At 40.1% G+C, this 19,489-nt stretch overlaps 1 protein-coding gene across 3 annotated transcripts in view; it reads right to left on the reverse strand.

The window, feature by feature from the left end:
* The window catches only part of PRKAR1B (protein kinase cAMP-dependent type I regulatory subunit beta), a 98,111-nt gene that overhangs the window by 43,033 nt on the left and 35,589 nt on the right, over positions 1-19,489 (reverse strand). The window lies entirely within an intron of this gene.

Consider the following 19,489-nt stretch of genomic DNA (forward strand, 5'->3'; position numbering starts at 1 on the left):
ATCAGGCCTATTTCTTATCTGGCCAGTAGACCTACCTTCTTCATTTCATTTAGCCTTCATTAACAGATTTTGCAGAAAAAGAAAAGGAAAATGTTAGTTGTAACTGGAAAATAAGTCCCTGCTTGGCAAGAAATCAAAATAACTAGATTGGCACAAGCTGTGGTTTAAAACTGAGACCGTGATTCAGTGTGTGCTATTTTGAAAGAACTCCTGAATTATATGCATATAGACCACTTCTTATAGCACTGCACAAACCAGCCAGCTTGAGTATTTTATTGTCTAAGCAGACAGATTTCAGCTTTTCAGCTGCGATCGGTGTGTGTCACAGCAGTAATTGCTAGATGCCTGAACAGGAGCTCTTCTCTTCTGAACATCTGGCCTCACATTTACAAGCAAAACCTGTTCCACAATACAGAGCACATTTGGAAAGGTACGTGGCTCTAAATTAACGTAGCATAAGAGCTGGCAAGAGATTGCACTCACAGTGCGGAAGAGGCCAAACTCTGAAAATCTCAGTGAGGTACTCGTGAGAAGGGAATTTGACCAATGCTACAGAAACACCGAAGCTGCAGAAGAGCCGTGTGCTCATTAATCACCGCTGAATTACACACCTTACTGTGGTCTCCAGCATACTGTCACATATCCTTAAAAGGCCAGGCAGAGCAGTAAGGACGGGAACGCACCCTGCACCAACACTATGGGCAACTTGCCCAAATCCAGTCCTTTGTTTATTGAGGGAGACAGCAGGCTCCCTGGAGCCAGGGCTTCCTTTCCCCACACCAGATTTTGGGGAACTTATTTTCAGAAGCATGAAATGCACCAAGACAGGCACTCCCCACCTCTCTTCCCCTTCCTATGCATCAGTCTCAAGGGCTAAAGGAAATAGCTCCCAGACACAAACAAAAGGCAGCAAGGAGGAATTGTTAACTAGTGTCTTCCCTGGTCTGGTCTAGGAATGGTCCAACCAGGTACCATGAACAACAGTGCTGAGACGAAATGCTTCAGCCTGGAATGGAGCACAATCCTCCTAATCGTAACAAAACGCAAACAGTGAAGAAACCTAAATTTTCATCAAAATAGCCAGAAGATCGGCAAACAAATCCATGCTACATTTCAATGCCTTATATGGGAAATGCATATTGTAAAATCCCATTATTAGCTTATTTCCTGTTCAACTGTTCCAGAATTTACTCAGGCTCAGTTCTAGGAAATGTTTCACTCCTAAGTTCAAATTGGTCATCTCTTTCCTCTTCACCAGCCAGAATGTTTTTGCTCAGTATCGCAGCTCTGCATCAGCACCACTTGTAGAAGAACTGGGAGATTTCAAACCAGGTATCTCCTGCTGCTCCGCAGTACCTGCAAGGGATGCTTAACCCACGATCTGTAATAAAATGGTATATTTTACTCTTCTTCTTTCATCAGGCCCACCCTGTGCTATTCCTACTCACATTCAGGAAATACCTCCACCACCGGTAAAAAGCCTGCTCAAAGGCTCTAAGGAGAAACCTCTTTCTCACCTCATTCTGAGCACCAATGTAAAGACCTGTAAGAACGAGTCAATGTGGTGCTTCGGGATGTTGTTTAGCGGTAGACTTGGTAGTGTTAGGTTAATGGTTGGACTCAATGATCTTAAAGGTCCTTTCCAACCAAAACGATTCTATGATTCTAAGAAACTATTCTGAAAAGTATATGGACTGTATTCTTAAATCCACTAAACTCATTGTTAATGATCTTAAATGGGTTCAGCATTTTCTCCAGTTCAAGGGGCTTCTCTGTTGGCAGAAAAGAAGCACCAGTCTGGTGCAGGCTGTGGAGCTGGTCCCTGTGCCAACCCTCGGTGCCCTCAGCCTAAAAGAAAAGGAGCTGATGTTCAGGTGGGATGGCAGAAGTACCACGATGGCAGGTGCCGAACTGGAACAGACACCAAGAGACCTTATGTCGATGAGGCAAGTCAAGCTGTTCGTCAGTAGCTCTGGGATCTGGAAATTCAGTATGACGGAGGCTCATTTGCCTCCCATGGTTTCCCCTTGGCTGTGCCTGGGCACCTCATCGAGCTTTAAGAACAGTCCTGCAGCCTGTGGAAGATTTACCGTAGGGAAAGGCACTCTGCGTGGCAGAAAGTCTTCACTGTGATACATCCAAAAATAGGCGCGACACTGTGAATATCAATAACCAAACCAAAATGTGACTGTTTGAACAAACTTGGAAACTTTTTTTTTAATAGTAATACAGAGGAAATTACTACCCACAATTTCAGCCTTTCGCCTTTGTTTTAAGGCTGTATTTTATTTATAACTTAACAATTGACTGTACAAACAGTCTCCAATAAATTATGTATAGCACTGCACCCTTCTCCAAAATGTTCCACATCTCATTTCTACAACACCTTTCAGTTTTAGAAAAAAAAATCTTTAAAACTCACAGACTAAAACTTCGAGCTGATGGTGTAATGAACCCAAAGTCTATTAGCGGTAACAGCAGTTTTACACTAGTATTTACAGCCTAGCGGAATATTAGTGGAAATATTCTAGCATCACATATATGATGTGTTTCAGCAAAGTCTCCACCTTATTAGAGTAAGACTTGGATTTTTGAAGAGACTTTTGAAGGCCATGTCATCAAACATTAGCCTAAAACACATATAAACCACAGACACACCAAAGTCATGGTGATGCTGATTTACATCTCCAAAGTGAAACAGGGGCATATCTTTGATAAATAAATGCAAGTGACCAATAATATCATGACTGTCACTGGAAAGACATCGTCATGTTTCTTTTCTACTAGGGAAGTATTGTTGTTAATTGATATGGGCCAAGATCTCTCACAGTGATTACTGAGTCAGAGTGTTTCTGCTTTTGGATGCTCAATTTGAGATTCATTAAACAGACTCAGATCTCAGATGATACGGATCAGCAGGCAGCCTCAAAGTTTCCCAACCTACAAGTCTGACAGCCACAAACTAGGACATTCATAATACCACCAAAGAAAACCACCCTTCTGGAAATTATCATCGCCTAAAGTACCAAATGCTTAAGGTCCCTGTATGAAATCTGGCTTTTGATTTAATTCAGACTATGTGTAGAATCTGTTTTGAAAATTTTCTTATTGTCTTTATTCGCAGTGTCTGAAATAAACACAAAAATGTCCCAAGGATCAACATGCCAAAATACTTTGAAAATTTGAAAAATTTGTTCCTGACCTAAGCCAAAATCTGAAACTACAATAAGCAGACATATTTTCCACCTCCACAATAAACGTCCTATGCTCCAAATGCAGTTTCAGCCATGTGTCCTGGGTCTGTACTATGTAGAGAAAACAAGTAAATCTTTAAATACCAAATGAGTTAAGAAGTGGCACTCGCTAAAGGCATAAATAATATGGCCAGGGCCAAAAGTATGGCCTCTTGTTTTTTTTCCTGTACCATGCACTGTTTTTAAGTCATTCAAAAATCACCTTCTGACCATTACGGTAAAAAAAAAAAACACCCTTACAAATACAGTGCTACAACCATCTCACCATCAAGCAAAGACGGTAGCCACATTCTTCTACAGCTCTGCAAAAGTCGGTAGTTGTATTTCTTGGATTTGAAGGTTTTGTTAAATAATTAGGGCCAGACACACACATACAGATTCCTAACAAGCAATTTTTTTTTCAAGCACAAGCAGGTTTTATTCCAGTGTAAACAGAAAGCCAGAAAATCAGTAGTTAAGTCTTCACCCAATGCTGAACTACCATGATTTCATCTTCTCTCTGAGCTGCAGCACCAAGAACACAGCAGCCTCTGTCTTCTGCCCCTGCACCAGCTCTTTAACTGCTGGCACCAACCGTGCTAACAATGCTGTGCGCTGAATTGATAGGGAAAGGGTTTGATTTTTTTTGCCACGATTTTTATGATTGTGCTGTAAACGGGAACTGCTCAGAGGGATTTCCTTTTTTTGTTGAAAACATATCGTTTGTCCTGTTTCCAGATGACTTGTTCAGGTGATGGAAGAAGAAAACAGGGCACCGGTTCTGCTGTTTCAGCTGTTGTTCCATGAGACTGCAACCACGAGAGCTGCACTGCACCCAGCACATCCCCCGTTCAGCACCAGTACTTGGAGGGCTCCTTCTCCCCCTCTCCAGAGCCAAAGCTTTTGACAGGCTCTGCAATTTTTTCACAGCTTTCCTATCTACTTCCAGAGGATCTGTATCTGGTTACTCATGGCACTTGGAGTCAAACATTTGTTCCAATCAGAAGGCATCAGGGGCAATTTTTGGCTTGGAAGTGTAGTTGCAGGTGGGACTGTCCGTACCTGAACATCCACATTTGGATCCAAAGGGACACACTGGCAGGACACTACCAATGTTTTCCAGGGGGATTTCTGCACGTTTAATTCTTTGTAACTTTTTGACAGTGTCATTCAAAAACAAATTACAAGAAAGGACTGTGAGCAGCATAGAACATACAGAGAGCAGTTAACGAGTCCAACAAAGTGAAACCAAGAAATGTGTTTAGACATGAAATCTCTATCTATTCAATCAAAAAATACCATCTGTCTTCTTAGGGAATATCAAAATTTAAAAGACTTTTTTTAAAAGGTCAAAGATATCAAAGGCGTACAGCAAGTTTTAACACATAAAGTGTCTTCCATAAGTGTACAGAATTGCAAACGACTGCAATCAGACCTGAAATCACAGGGGCTGATCCTCTGCTGTCTGTCGTCTGTAATGACTTCTGGCCACCTGTCCAGGTTGGGACAATTCCCTTTTCATGCAAGGAAGGAAAACTCCACTCAAATCAATGAAACTGCAGCTATTCAGACCAGCAAAAAGTCTGTCACAGTGACTGCAAAATAAATATGATGAAACACTCTGCTGATTTAATTCAGTAGCATTTTATAGACGCCATTTGCCAAGATGCAAATGACTCTGCTAAGGGGAAGCCAATAGAGAGGGCAGGCCCAAGGGGTTCTCTTTCTCACGAGAAAAAGTGAGTGATAAAAATAAATCATCTCATCTGCTTTTACACCGAGGCTGCCTGGAGATGACGTAGAATATGAGACAGACAAAAAAAATAATGTGCACTGTAGGTAACACAGCACTGGCAATGGGCAACCGAGAAGCAGCTTGTTAAAACAAAGCGAGAGAAGGAGGATTCCAAGCACTTTCAGAACCAGACCATGGCAATGGCCAAAATAGGGAAACTATGTAAGACAATTTATCAGTTTCACAATCAGATTTCTTTCCAGCCCTGGCTGTGCTGAATGCATTGCAGGAAAGGAAAAATGGAAGAGACAAAATGTGTATGTGTTAGGCAAAAATGGAAAATCCTCGTTATACCTGCAGGCTCTAACTTGTCAGAGTTCAATCAGAACAATTTCATTGTGCAGGCAGACTCAGAAAGCCTTCAGTGTGTGCACTATACAGAGTTTTTTCTTCTTTTGCTATCTCTCCAGCAAAACAAAGCAAGCCCTGTATTGTTGAGGATAGCTTTAAAAGATACGTAGCTGCTCTGGCATAATTCAACAGAAGACACGCAGCGTTTTCTCGGAGTGAGGCTGCCCTAGCAGGAGGATTCCTGTGTTTTCAACCTTCCCTACTTACGTACCTTTAAAGTTTAGTAAACATAGTTGATAGTAACTCTGCCTTTCTTTAGCTATAGCTCTTGTATCTTGGTACTATTTTAAGATTCTAAAGTTTGAGGGGGGAGTGTTTCTCTTCTCGTGTATGTCTAATATTTTCTTATGATTCATTTCCTGAAAAGATAACAACTTTCTAGCAATTGTTCTAACAACCGCTTCTCCTGCTCTGTAAGGATGAAGAGCACAGATTTAAACCAGACAACTGGCTTCGATTAACATCTATGTAGCGAAGGAATAAATGCAGTACTTTTTACCACCGAATAAAATGCGAGGGTCTATGCTGTGTGTAGATACAAGGCTTCGATCCAAACTGCTTGTTCCTAGGAACGCTGCATGTCATTGCTGATGTACAACACTGAAACCACTGAGAAACAATTACTATTATTTACTGACTATTGAGAACAAAAGCAATGCACACAGGTAAAATAAAAAAGATTCCTTCTTAGAGGTATTTAAAACTAACAGCCCAAAGCTTACAATTTCTGTAACCAAACATGTGGTGTCGCAGGCATGTACCTAAGAGGAAGGGTCAGTACTGAAGCCTTAATGAAAACATTACCCATCTACTTCTGTCGTTTTTTTTTCCTGTTAGGACAGCAACAAATTAATTACAGCAGAATACAAAGCTATTAACAAGTGAGAATATTTAATTACTTTAGTATAATGGCCAATGTTTAGGTATTATTACAATTAAGACATACATTAATTTTACTGTAATGACCACACAAGTCTTTGAAATTGGACATGAGAAGACATTCTGAATGACAGGTTAAAATTAAAGTCCATGTCTAATTCCATAACATTTATTAAGTCACAAGTCCACATAACTAACGGCCATGTGAAACACAAAGAAATAAAAATTTGTCTTCTTCTATTTCTGTGAAGTATTTCCATTTTTACTGTTTTATGAAGTCCTTTCATAGGTTCATTACTTATTACATCAAATGAACTGAATGGAACTTTATGAGCAGAGCCTCAACTCATTTTACAGACTCTATACATCTACATGTCAATGGTTCACATCATCTTCAACATGGTAACAACAGCTTTCAAAGAGAAAGAGTGTGTGCAGAGACCTTCATCTGGAAACCATCTGCCATGGCCAACTGCAACAAGATGGTGACCCTCTAAAAAGGGGCGAACCTTGTGACTCAAGAGTGACAAGGTCCAATCCCACATCCTACCCCCTTGCTTTCACCTGGGCCTCTTTTCCTGCCCACCCCTCAGAAGCATCATTTCACTAAAGTCATGCTGCCAAGGCCTTGGTTGTACCACACCTGTCCAAGAGGCAGGGCTTGGTGAAAATGTAGCTCAGGCCCATCTCTTACTATCACCTCTAGCAAACCTTTCACAAGGTTGAGGGAAGCCTCACACTTCCTTCAGCTAGTCCCAGTTCCAGACCCATCAGCCTGTTTGCATAAGAAGCCCTGTGGCAAGGCACATGACGGATGCTGGGAGGTAGAGGAGGACATTACACAATGTTCATGCTAAGCCACATATCATGCTGTGTCTAACACCAAACTGCAGCCACACAGCACCCCTTCTAGCAGACCCAGCTGAACACAGGGCATCTCTCCAGAGTCTCTCACTGCAGACCAGTTTCATACATTTTCATAGTTCATAGTTCAAGGACAACTGCAGACCGGGCTGCATCAAAAAGAGTGTAGCCAGCAGGTTGAAGGAATTGATTCTTTCCCCCTGTTCAGCCCTTGTAAGACAGCCTGGAGTACCATGTCCAGTTTTGGGCTCCTCCATACAAGAAAGACATTGACAAACTGGAGCCTGTCCACAGTGGCCACCAAAATGGTCCAAGCCCTGGAGCATACAGCCAGTGGAGAGAGGGTGGGAGAACTGTGTTTATTCTTTTACGAAAAGATCAGGGAGATCTTATTGCTGTCTACAAGTGCTTAATTGGAGGGCGTAGAGAAGACAGAGCCAGACTCTTAGAGCTGCACAGCAGAAGAATGCTAAGGCAACGGGCAAAATGGGAACAGAGCACATTCCCACCTGATATACAGAAAAAAACTGCACTATGAGGGTGGTCAAACATTGGAAGAGGGGCCCAGGGAAGGGGGCGTGTTTCAAAACTCAACTGGGCAAGGCTCTTAGTTACAGCAGCCAACTCTGACTGGACCTGCTTTGAGCAGGAGGATGGAGTTGGGATGTCTGGAAGCCCCTTCCACCCGCCGGGAGCCCAGGGTTTGGCACCGAGCTTCTCCCAGTGGGAGAGATGAGGTGGTCCTGTGCTCAGCCGCAGACACCGGGGAGGCGGGGGAGCGTGAGTCAGGAGGCCAGCTGGAGGAAATCCCATGCATAATGCATGGAAAATATGCTCTCTGTGTACTGATGTAGGAATATCTGCATGCTTCTGCATGAATAACTGCAACGAGACTGTATCCCAACTTCACATCACTAATATCATTGCTCATCAACAAAGTCTGTGCACATCAGGAGGCCTTGATTAGAAATTAGGTAACATTTCTGAAAAAAAGTTCAGTTTAATAAATTGAATATTCTTGTGGAAAATGGCTGATGTCATTTCCCATTTAAAATGTTTTTTAAAGTTTTGAAACCCATCTATATGTCCTGCTGTGATATCTTCAGAGGATCTACTTTTCACTATGAAATTATTTCAGAATTAAGCTTCCTAGTAAAAGGTTAAAATCAAACTAAGACATTGTTGTTGAAAATGATATTTCAATGAAACTTAATCACGTCTGTTTGCTTGTTTTCTGTTTGTGCACAGAGATCAACAGATTTTGATCTTGGAACTAAAATTTAAGACGGGAAAAAAAATTAAATGCCAAAAGAAAAACAAACAAGCAAAAAAAAAAACCCAGAGAAACTTGAGTCAATAAAATACACTTTCTACTTGGTTACGATGTACAAATATATACATACATATATAGAGAAGCTCACATACTAGACTGCACAGGCTTCTTTCTGTTTTAGTAGGTACAGGATAGCGATTAGGAACTCTTTCCTTAGCCAGCAGGTACCGGACTCTAATGTAGAGCCATTTATGGAGGTTATCTACTATAAGAATACAGCATTGCTGCAAGCATACTCTCCTGAAGCTTTTACTTTGAGAAAGCTCCAAATACATTATTATTAGAAGAACAGAAGGGCACTGCAACGAAGTCAAAGGCGTTATTCGTATGCGTTAGCATTGCAGAAGCGACCTGGGGAAACGCTTATCACAATGACGAACCATGTACTTCAGACAAAGTGGGACAAATTCATCCCTGGCGTCACCGAAATGAGGTCGGAGTATTTGAGCTAAAGAGAAGGATGGCCCTTTAAGTGACAGATGAGTATATATGATTTACATTTTCCACACAATTACTTACTTGTCATTTTCTCAAACATTCTGGAAAAACAACGGCAGATACCATGCTGAAAAAAATAAGTATTTTAACTTAATAGCTGAAAGAAAATTGCTTCTGGTAGGACAGAAACACAACACCACAAGAATAATTATCATCCCCAAAACAATCTCTGTTGTTATTAATATGAAGCAAATTCCACCAGTGACAAAGGGTGACCATAACAAAGTTCCCATATTTGAACAATTTATTCCTTCTCATACTTTTAAATCTCTTCACTCTTTATTTTCAAGCTCCCTCTTCTGGACTATCCCAATGAAGCTAGAGAGTCACTGTGCACTACCCCTCATCCTTACTTTAGTAATCAGGTAATACAGCTAAAGAAGCCCTTGGTAAATGGCACTGATACAGATCGCTCATCACCGTGTCCCAATTTCATGGTCACCACAGCTGAAGTTCTTTGAAAATATAATAGTGCATGCTGAGATTTAAAGAGCTCCCAGAGGTTTGCAGTTTTAAATGCACTATTATGCAATCTCTTGGAGCAGATGTCCCTCAACACAGGGACAAGGGACATATATCCCTAGGGATATCCCTATATAGGGATATAGGACATTATTTTAAATAATAACTATGATAAATTGTATTTCACACATACATAAGTAAATATGAACAAAACCATACTCTGTACATTACCTTACTGTTCACATTATGCAGTGAAGAGAAATACCTCCCCCACAACAGTAATAGCATCTTTTGTTTTGCCTTTGAGATTGAGATGAAGGACACTATTTCATGAAAATGAAATTACATATATTTATGTTTTCTTGCATCCCTATGATTAGCAAATTGTTGACACAGAAAGTTTTATTCTAATAATTCACCCAATTTTCCTATTTAGAGCATGTCTACAAGCAAACTGTTGTGGTTGTGGAACATGGACATGAACACAATATTCACCTATTTTCATTATTTTATTTTACCTTTTTTTTTGCACTCTGTGCAATAATCACTTCTGACAGGTTTCTATAAATACAGGAAAATTAAATTGTATTTGATAATTATGATTGTTCTTTCAAATCACACACTTTCTGCTCCTACACACTATTTTTATGACTACAGCTTCTCCACCTAGAAGAAAAGCTCGAGTGCCACAAGACAGCACCTGTGCCTGGCAACTGCATCAGCACAAAAACAGATAAGAATTATCAGGTAGTAGGTTAAAATCTTTTCCCTTCCATGCCTGGTGGTCCTTGCCATTAACATAAAAATCAGGATACTGCAAGAATGCTAAAGATGCTAATGCTGAAGAATGACAGAGTGCTAAAGAATGACAAGATGCTCAATATAGATGCAGTTAGAGGGGGTTTTTATCATGTTCATGTAAAATAGTTTTGTACATCAGGAAGCTCCTAGGGTAATTCTGGTAATATGTGTATCAATACGTAGTGCCACTGGAAAAGCTCAGAAGTGACTAGAGACTGAAGCCAAGGCTCTGCAGAGTTGTAGCTCCCAAGTCACTCAGCAGTGTGCCTGCTGCGAGTCGGAGGAACGCGTGCTGCAACTAATCAAGCAGTGTTTGACATGCGTCTCCCCTGGCTGACAAGCACATAACATACAGCTGCATCTCCCACATCTTGCTTAATTAATTTCCATCCTTGTTGTGTGCTCCCACACCTGGAGATATCAAACAGCTGCGTATAATAAAAACATTTTAACCTGTGTTAGTGGATAGGATTCAATTTAGTTTATAATTGGATCAGTAAATGAAATCATTATAAAATAGCTGATAAAGGTTCTCTAGAATGAGTCAGAATGATTTTTTAAGTGTGTAAATCTAGTGTTAAAGAGCTGATGAATAAAATTCATAGCTGACACAAAACCACATGTCCACAAGCACTTGCTTTTCTATTTGCATATCTATTATAGCTTACAGACATGTGCAAACTCATACACCCACACATCTTCCTTATGTTTTCCCTAAGTTTATCATTACTCCCCTTCATCTCTGATTCACAGCATTTCTGAGATAGAATCTTTTACAATAAGACGAACTGGAGATAAATTTTCCCTAAACAACAAATGCTTCTTTTGTAGGAGCTTTTCAGTGATCTATCGCAATTAAGCTGCTTCATTTTTTTACAGCTCCACTAATTCAAAGAAAGAGAAAATAGAGATCGATTAGATCAGATGATACATGCATTTTTTCTTAAGTGATCTGTATTTGCAGGGGTCTGAAGGGAGCTTTTTAAGCATGAAGAGCCGTTTAAATCTATAGATACACAAACACAGACCTACGGGCGCGCTTTCTTCATACCTATGTAAATAAATTCAGACACAGTTACATTACTTTCTTCCATCTTTCTTAATAATTTTCTTTCCAAGTCTTCACTAACCACTAAAATGTACATCAAAGACACCTTGAAGACACCCAGCAATATCACTGGCAGCAACACCTGCTACTTGGACCCTCACAGCACTAATTCCCCAGCCGTTTGCTGTGTTTTAAAAACCTGCCTGGCAAACACGGCACTAATTTCTTTCTTCTGCATTCTGCTGCAAACATTAAAAAAACCCACCAAGAATGCCCAGCGTTAAATTCTGCAACGTAATGTGCACAGGTCTACTTTTATCTTTCCACGGTGATAGCAAATCTGGAAATCTCAGCTATGCTGGGCTTTCATGAGCATTGCCAGGACGGCAGAGGGGAAAAAGCAGTGTTGTGTATGCCTTCCTGCATATCTGCAGTACATTTTTTACATGCCTGGTTGAAAAGGAAGATGAAGAATTCGTTGGGCAGGCTGCTGGATCAGTATTAACGCAGACGGTTGTAGTCACTCAGTGCAAACCTTCAAACACTTTTTGCTTGGCTTTGCTTACTCCGTGTTTGCCTTCATGCCGGTATCTTTTTTAAACAATTTCTCAGCAGGAAGAATTGTATTTTATGGCATTAAATAAACTAGGACAAACTCAGCCCCGAAACAAATTGCAAAAAAACTTGCAGGAGTACATTATCACACGACTCATGTTGCTTCCTCCCAACTAAATAACTCTCCCGGTTCACAGATTTCTGTTTAATTTGGCCTCTGGCGTGACAGAAAGGAATTTTTTGCCCATTTACACAACTCTATGAATCAAACGTTGACAACAGTAAGCTGCTCTTCAGTCTGACTTAGAGGCATGCGCGGAAAAACAGCCAAGTGCTGTGCTGTGCTTGCTCTATCAGGTCTCACGCATAAACCAGCTATGATATGGCCTGTAGCATACAAATCCCTCTGCAAAAGAAAATGCTTCACGGTTCCTTCTCTCGAAGACTTGATGTATCAGCAGGTATAATTGCTCCAAATCCCGAATCCTGGCTGGGTACACTGCTGTGAACTGCTCCAACACTGGCACCTTAAAATATTCTCTGCAAGCTGAGAACTGATTTAGGTTAGGTTTAAAAAAATAGAAGATTTTGCTCTTTAAGAAATATATCTCCAGTGGTTTAAATATATTTTTAATGTAGGGCAAACAGGCTTCATCTGTGTTGATAGAAAATTCCAAAATACAATAATGAAATGAAGCAGAAATTTCTATACTAAAGCCCAGTTAAAAATAAATCCAATTAAAGGGAATAAATAGGACAAGAGAGCAACTAATTCCTTGTCTTTGCTTCTCTTCAAGGAATATTCATATAAATTCCCAGTCTGACATTTATGCTGTTTCATGTGACAGGGATCAGAATTCTCCACAGCACAATGTTTTTAAACCATTTACCCCGACAGCACCTTTATAACAAATAATAGAAACCTCTCTACGTTCACAGTACATTTTCTATAGGCTCACAAATTAACCCTGCAATCTTTTATCCATGTGAACAGTCAGCACTTATACTTGAAATAAAAGGAGTAATTTGATGAAAAGGGGGTGGTAGAATCAGGGATTTGGAGTGAGAACGTTCTGGGATGAAGAACATCTCTCTTATCTGTGCTGGTGAAGTGGCTTGTAATCTCAAGTTTTATAGATGTGCTTTGTAATGCAATAATAATAATAACAAGGAAAATTTTGAGCTCAGTGCCTGAATTAAGTAACTGTCCTGGATCCCATAAAAATCTTGCCTTCAGGCTGCTTTATTTTAAAGAGAGGGTTTTGTGACTTCTAGACCCACCTTATATGCTTCCTTTACATGTTACTATGGCTGGAGGAAGTGGAAGAAGCTCATAGGCATTTAAACCCCACTTTGCATCTCACTTTTTAGGGGGAGGATATCGGGAAGGACCCCACCCATGCCTGAAAGGCTTGAGATAATATTTAGATGCAATGCTCATGTCTAAGAACACACCATGCCCGGCTCAGAGGCAGGAAGGGGCAATGTCTGTGTATGTTTAGGGGTGACAGCCTGGAGAGGCTCACAAAGCAACGCTCCAGTTTGGGACACTTCAGCTTGAATCTAGACTGAGATGGTATCACATCAAATTAAATGCAATTTTAAAAGAAAACTTTAATAACAGCACTGCAGAGAAAATTCATCTTGGCGAGGGTCAAAAGAGAAGGGAGGAGGAAGGCAGCAAAAAGTGTTTCTTAAATAGAGGAGATAAAGATGGCAGGAGATAAAAAGGTCAGAGTAGGTAGTCTAAAGGTCCCTGCTAACCCTAAACTCAGTGACAGATACAGAAAAGCAAACACTTGATCTCAGGAAGATTTGCTTGTACAAAGAAAGTCTTGAAAAAAGACCAGAAAAGGGCCAGCTATCAAAGCAACGCTTATATCCTGGTAGTAGGTAAAGGCATGATGAACCGTACAAGTACACACTGGTACTACGGGCCACCTCCTTTTGAAATAGCAACGTGCCCTCACAGTCCTGAGACTCTCCTCAAAAAACATACTGCACGCTTTTTGCAACACCTCGACGGTAATATCAGAGGTTATTAAAAAAATCTTAAATGAATAAACAGATCTGAAAAATAAACTGCCAATGTGCCATAGGAGTTGTAACATTAAGTTGACTTTAAAAAATAGACTAATACATGCAAAGGTCACTAAAATATTTATATGAATGATGGAGCTGAACACTAAGCAGATATTGACTTCTGTTAAGGTGAACCTCAAGATTTATTGGCCTAAGAGGTAAACATTGACTGAGATAAATCCAAGGTCAATATTTACTACCAAGGACAATAAATCTTGGTGGCCTATGAAACATGAAATAAATAAATATATATGTATACATACATTCATAGACACAAGTATAACTACAGATAATTACACAAATTATTTGGAAGAATGATCATCACCATAATTTTTTACAGCATATTTTCTGAATTATGCTAGAAAGAACCAACGAACAATTATGAAGCTTTGTTAGAAACATCTATTTGCATATGTCAGCACTGATGATATCTAAGGGTGGCATTTCTGCTTCTCCAAGTGACTCCCTTTGCCCACTGAGATGGGTGAAAGGTTTCTAGGGCACAAAGGGAAGTCAGGACCTTAAGTGCAAATTAGCTGCCCTATTTCCATCTTAGCTTGAGAACCAGTGCTCGTAACTTAAGCAGCAGAGCTACATACAGCAAAGTAGGCTGAATAATTGTCAAGCTCTGGACTTATCAGCCAGAAAGATTTCTGACGAAGCACTTCTGAATTCAATGCACCTTCATCTAAGGTCAAGTTTCTTCCCACACAAGGCAAGTGCAGGAGGGGAACACGTGGATATTATGGAAGTGTTTTAACAAGAGGCACTTTTACCGTAGTTGTGGTCAATTTTGTATGGGCTCAGAACAAAGACGCATCAATCAAACCGAGCAAAATAAATAAATAAAAGCATTGGATGACTTTCAGAGTTATAGGCTTTTTCCTTGAACTAGAAAAGCAAATAAATTTAACAGGAGTGCTGACAAAAGTAGACCTTCTTCCTCCAAACAGTATACAAGATCTAAGCCAAAAGGAAACAGATGACTTTGTGTGTTTGTAGGAAGTGATTAGAGAAGATAGAACTTAATTTATTAAGATGGGAGATGGTGATTCTTTTGTTGACTTTTCAGGTCAAGTGTTAAAACCTTCTGCAAATAAGGCAGTAGATACGCTACAACTGAGCCTCAATGGTTCCGGAGACTGGGCTTTTTTGATGCTCTAGGTTTTTTTTGTTCTTTGAACGACTGTTTTGGAAAGCCAAGTGAGAGAAAAGTGCAATCCTCTCCTATGCCTCCGGGTGGCCTCCCCTTTGCAAACTGTACCAGCTTGGGCAGCTGGAGGCTGGTTTGGACCAACATATACTTACATCCCAATGCAGGACATCCCAATGCCTAAAGCCAAGAGGGACAGCTTCGACATGACTTTTCATTTTTTTCCTGTGCACCCAGTGGATGATAGAACGGGCAGTAAAAAAAAAAAAAAAAAAAGAAAAGAGGAAGAAAAAAAGGGGAAAAAAAGGAAGAAAAGGAAAAAAAAAGGAAGAAAAGAACGAAGTCTGAACAAAGCTCTGAAAAAAACTGCATTCATCTCCCAGTCTGACAAGTCTCAGGGAGGAATGCGGCGCTGCGCAGGCAGTGCTGTCCACTGGATCTGCAGGAAGGAAGAGCAATTAGAAGCGCTGGGCAGGAAAAGGCCTGTTAGCACTGTTACCTTTAACTTAATCTTTAATCTCCTCCTATGCCTCCAACTTGTCACCACAGGCATTAATCACCTTGCAGGTCTCATAGCCGTCTCAGGCTCATTTATATTATTTGTTTTAATGGCCTCTCTTATGTCACTGGGGTTCGGTGTAGTTCTGCCCTTACTTCCTGCTGGCTGCTTTGGTCTATCAAAGCGATGTGGTTTATTTTTACGCAGGTTCCCTAAGGCTACAGTATAGCCACAGGTTTCAGTGATCGCATCCCAGTTGACTCCTACACAGAGTCCTCCAAAACAATCCATGAAATATTTTAGAAGCCTCTTAAGTCTCATTAATATGAACACTTTGTATTTCATTAAATTTTATTAACTTCCTTAGTAATTCAAGGAATGGCAGAATGGCTGCACTCTTAAGCAGGATTTATTTCTCACCTTGCAAAGAAAGGAAAAGTGATTTTCAACTATACAAAAATTGGAACATGGAAGGAAGACCATAAACTGACAAGCAAAAGACAAAATGTCTTTGTACTCTGTCTTCTAAATCCAGACGAGCGAGGTCTCAGGCTAAGTGTTCTCTCGACAGACAGAACCGCTATATAAAACTTATAGCCAAGATTTTCAAAATTAGAAGCCAAAAATCTACATTTATGGGTTTTCAGAAGAACTGATAATTTCAGGACACTCCTGTTCAGGAAAATATAATGCCAAAATAGACTCAATTAATAAGCACAACTTTGAAATGCTCAGCAAAAGGACTGCTGTCTCCTTTGAGTAGAAGCTGTGTCCAGAACAGGCAGATCTTGTTTCTTGAAAACTATTTACCCCTGTGAGGATGCTCGTAAAAGGGACTATCAGTGAATAGCGACAATTACAATATTCAGAATATTTACATTTAATGTCACTTTCACTTTGAAATAGTGCCAAAAAATTCCCCTTAAAATTGAAGTTCTTTTGGCTACTGTGAATAGCCCACTATGGATTCTTCATGCAATACAAGATATATTTTATATGGTGAACTCATTTATAGGGTGAAACATTTTATATGGCAATTATTTCACAGCATGCAAAATGATGAGGAAATAACGAGGAAAGTTTTGGATGAGATTTTAAGAGAAGTAGTGACTCAGTGACCTGCTGGGAGAAAAAAAAGGAGCAGCGTAAACCTCTTTCAGTTTCTTTTTTTAAATTAGAAATAGAAATTTCTAAAAATACTGTCTACTTCTCTAGCATTTTGAGGGGGAGATAGCCTAGTAGTTAGTTTTCATCCAGTTGAAAACTACATCTGTTAGACATCCCACAGTCTGAAATTCTTACTCCGAAAGGCTCAGGAAGGTATATTTTTCCTGATGTGAAATCAGGATTGCAGCATGAACGTCTGACCTTTCATTAAACAACTCAGTAAAGACTGAACTAAAAGGCACTTTGTTCATCATCTTTGATGGCTATAGATCCCAAGGTAACCTGTGCAGCTATAGATTCACCATTAGTCCAACCTCAGTAATGCAAGGCTTAAAAACAAATTTTGAAGGCAAGAATAATGAAAGTCATAGAGGTAATTGGAAAATGAGACACACTGCAATATCTGCTTTCTCCCTTTATTTGATAACTGATAGTCTAGACAAGACAGATCAATCAATTCTCCAAGGAAGTATGCTCAGTGCTATGAGGTAAACTGCTGGTTAAAAGGGAAAGTTTTTAGGAAGAAGAGTGTTTAAGGCAATAATTTAAGGTAGATTAACAACAGTTGATATTGGAAGTGGAAGAACAAGCCCAGAGGAAATTTTAGTAAGAATATTTCAAGGCCCAGTCTTGAGAAATGGAGATGCTGTGTTCGGAAGTATTGCACAGAGTATCACAGGAGAAAAATGGATGCTTCTGATGACTGAAGTAATAAAGTTGGAATGAAATTGAGTAATCTAACATGAAAGGCCATGCATGTTGAAGTTACAGCAACAATTTCTACTTTAATCTAAATTTATTAAATTACTGGATAACTGTAAGCTACCCATTTTACCCTTGGCCAGGAAAAAAAGCAAAACCACCCTATATCAGTATAAAGTGGGTTGCTTCCAAGCAAGCAAGGAAGCGTTAATGCCATTGTAAAAAGCACTTCTGTAAATGATCTCACTTCAATATTGTGCACAATTCTAACCAACCACATGCAAAAGAAACAAAGAAACAAGATGCATTTGTTTAAAAAAGATGTAGAAAAAGGAATTCTGGGGTGATACATGTAATGAAGAGGCTATCTTTTATAAAAGAAGAGTTTGAATCATTGACAGCAGTAAAATAAGTAAAGAACAGATATCATTTTAATTTATAAATACACAGAGATGGGAGGCAAGGGCAAGAATGAACATCAGAGTTGAAAAAGAGTTATTTTAACTAATGGACAATGAGGGCATGAAAAATCAACACATATAAACATTTAGTCTGGAAATCAGATGCTCTCTTGCCATGGGAACAGTAGTGTTATGGAGCAGCTTTCCAACAACTGTAGACCAATAAACTGGAGAAAATAAAAATATATTCATTTAAGTTATCTGAGGGATCACATGACTTGGTTTTCTACAGTATCAGATGGCCGAATGCAGTGATTCAAGAGAACCCTTTCAGATTGTATTCCCGAAGACAAGCAAAAAGATGTTTCCTAGCAGGGCAACGAAGAGTAAAACAAGTGCAGGATCGCTGTCAAAGACACACTGATTTCTGACAGCCTTCTCTTGTAACTGAGATGAAATAGCTGGAAACCTCATCATATTTGTTCCTCTCAACTTTTTAAAAGATGAGAGGCAGTGCCAAGCACTCAAAACAATAACGTCTTGCCTTTATAAACAACCTTTAGTATCACTGGATATAAACCAGAGACTTGGACATCTGCTGAGCATGCCTATTGGATTGGCATCAGTGCTCTCCCCTGGCTCGCACGGAAGGTGACGGGGTCAGGAATGAGACATCTCGTTCTTCAAAAACAATCTTCCATTTTGCCACTGGTAGCTTTCAGAATCCACCTCCCGTATAGCCGAAGCCTGTTTAATTTTGCCTGCTTTAGGAGTTTTTCAAGCATCCTCTATTAGGAGCCAGAGCATCCGTTTGCTGCGTGTGTTGTGCTGAATTACTGACGACCAGGGGATGCGTGGAGTCCGGTCTCTTGGCACAGCCACGGGTAATGCTGTATGTCCTGGTACATACTGGGAACAGATTGTCTGAGAATACTGTAAGAATTTCATTATTACAGACATAGCTTGGGAGTGTCTTTCTCGCTGTTCCACCAAACATCCTTCTCTAGCCTTTAATCTATCTGCTAATAAATGTTATTTTTAAACTGCACTAGCCTTCTCTGTATTTTGCACATTCCCATCAGAGATGCAGACAGCCTTTATCCAGACAAACATGCTGGATGGACAGGGAATGACAGCACCTGGGAAAGGTCAGTACCAACGGGACAGCAAGAAAAAAGGTGTAAGCCCCAAATAATGCTATCATTCCCATATCTTCTGAATTTTCCCCCTATTCTTCCACCCTTGCCAGGAGACAACCCTACTTGGCATAGCCCAGCATCATGCTGGATGAGATGCAGAACAAACCAGTGCCGCATGCCACAAAGTGTTTCTCCAGCTTCAACTAATGGGATGATTAAACCAAAATAGAGTTGTGGATGAATACAGTAACTGGTAAAGGCACTGGGTGATTCAAGCAGGTCAAGAGGGAAGGCAGGCATTTGGATACTGGAATAAGCAGTGTGAGATTCTTAACAACCAGTTGATGGATTAAAAGAAAGGCAAAGGAAATCTCTCGAGGTCTCCCTGCTTCTGCCTTTCACTGGTCTGAAGACCAGATAGAAATATGGGCATGTGTAGGGGAGTGTGAGCTATTTTAACCAAAACATTTCATCCATCCCTAAATATGGTCACAAGATTTTAGATACTTGGCTTACTCTTAAACAGT

The sequence above is a fragment of the Nyctibius grandis genome, chromosome Z (assembly GCF_013368605.1).
Source record: "Nyctibius grandis isolate bNycGra1 chromosome Z, bNycGra1.pri, whole genome shotgun sequence".
NCBI classification, from domain to species: domain Eukaryota; kingdom Metazoa; phylum Chordata; class Aves; order Nyctibiiformes; family Nyctibiidae; genus Nyctibius; species Nyctibius grandis.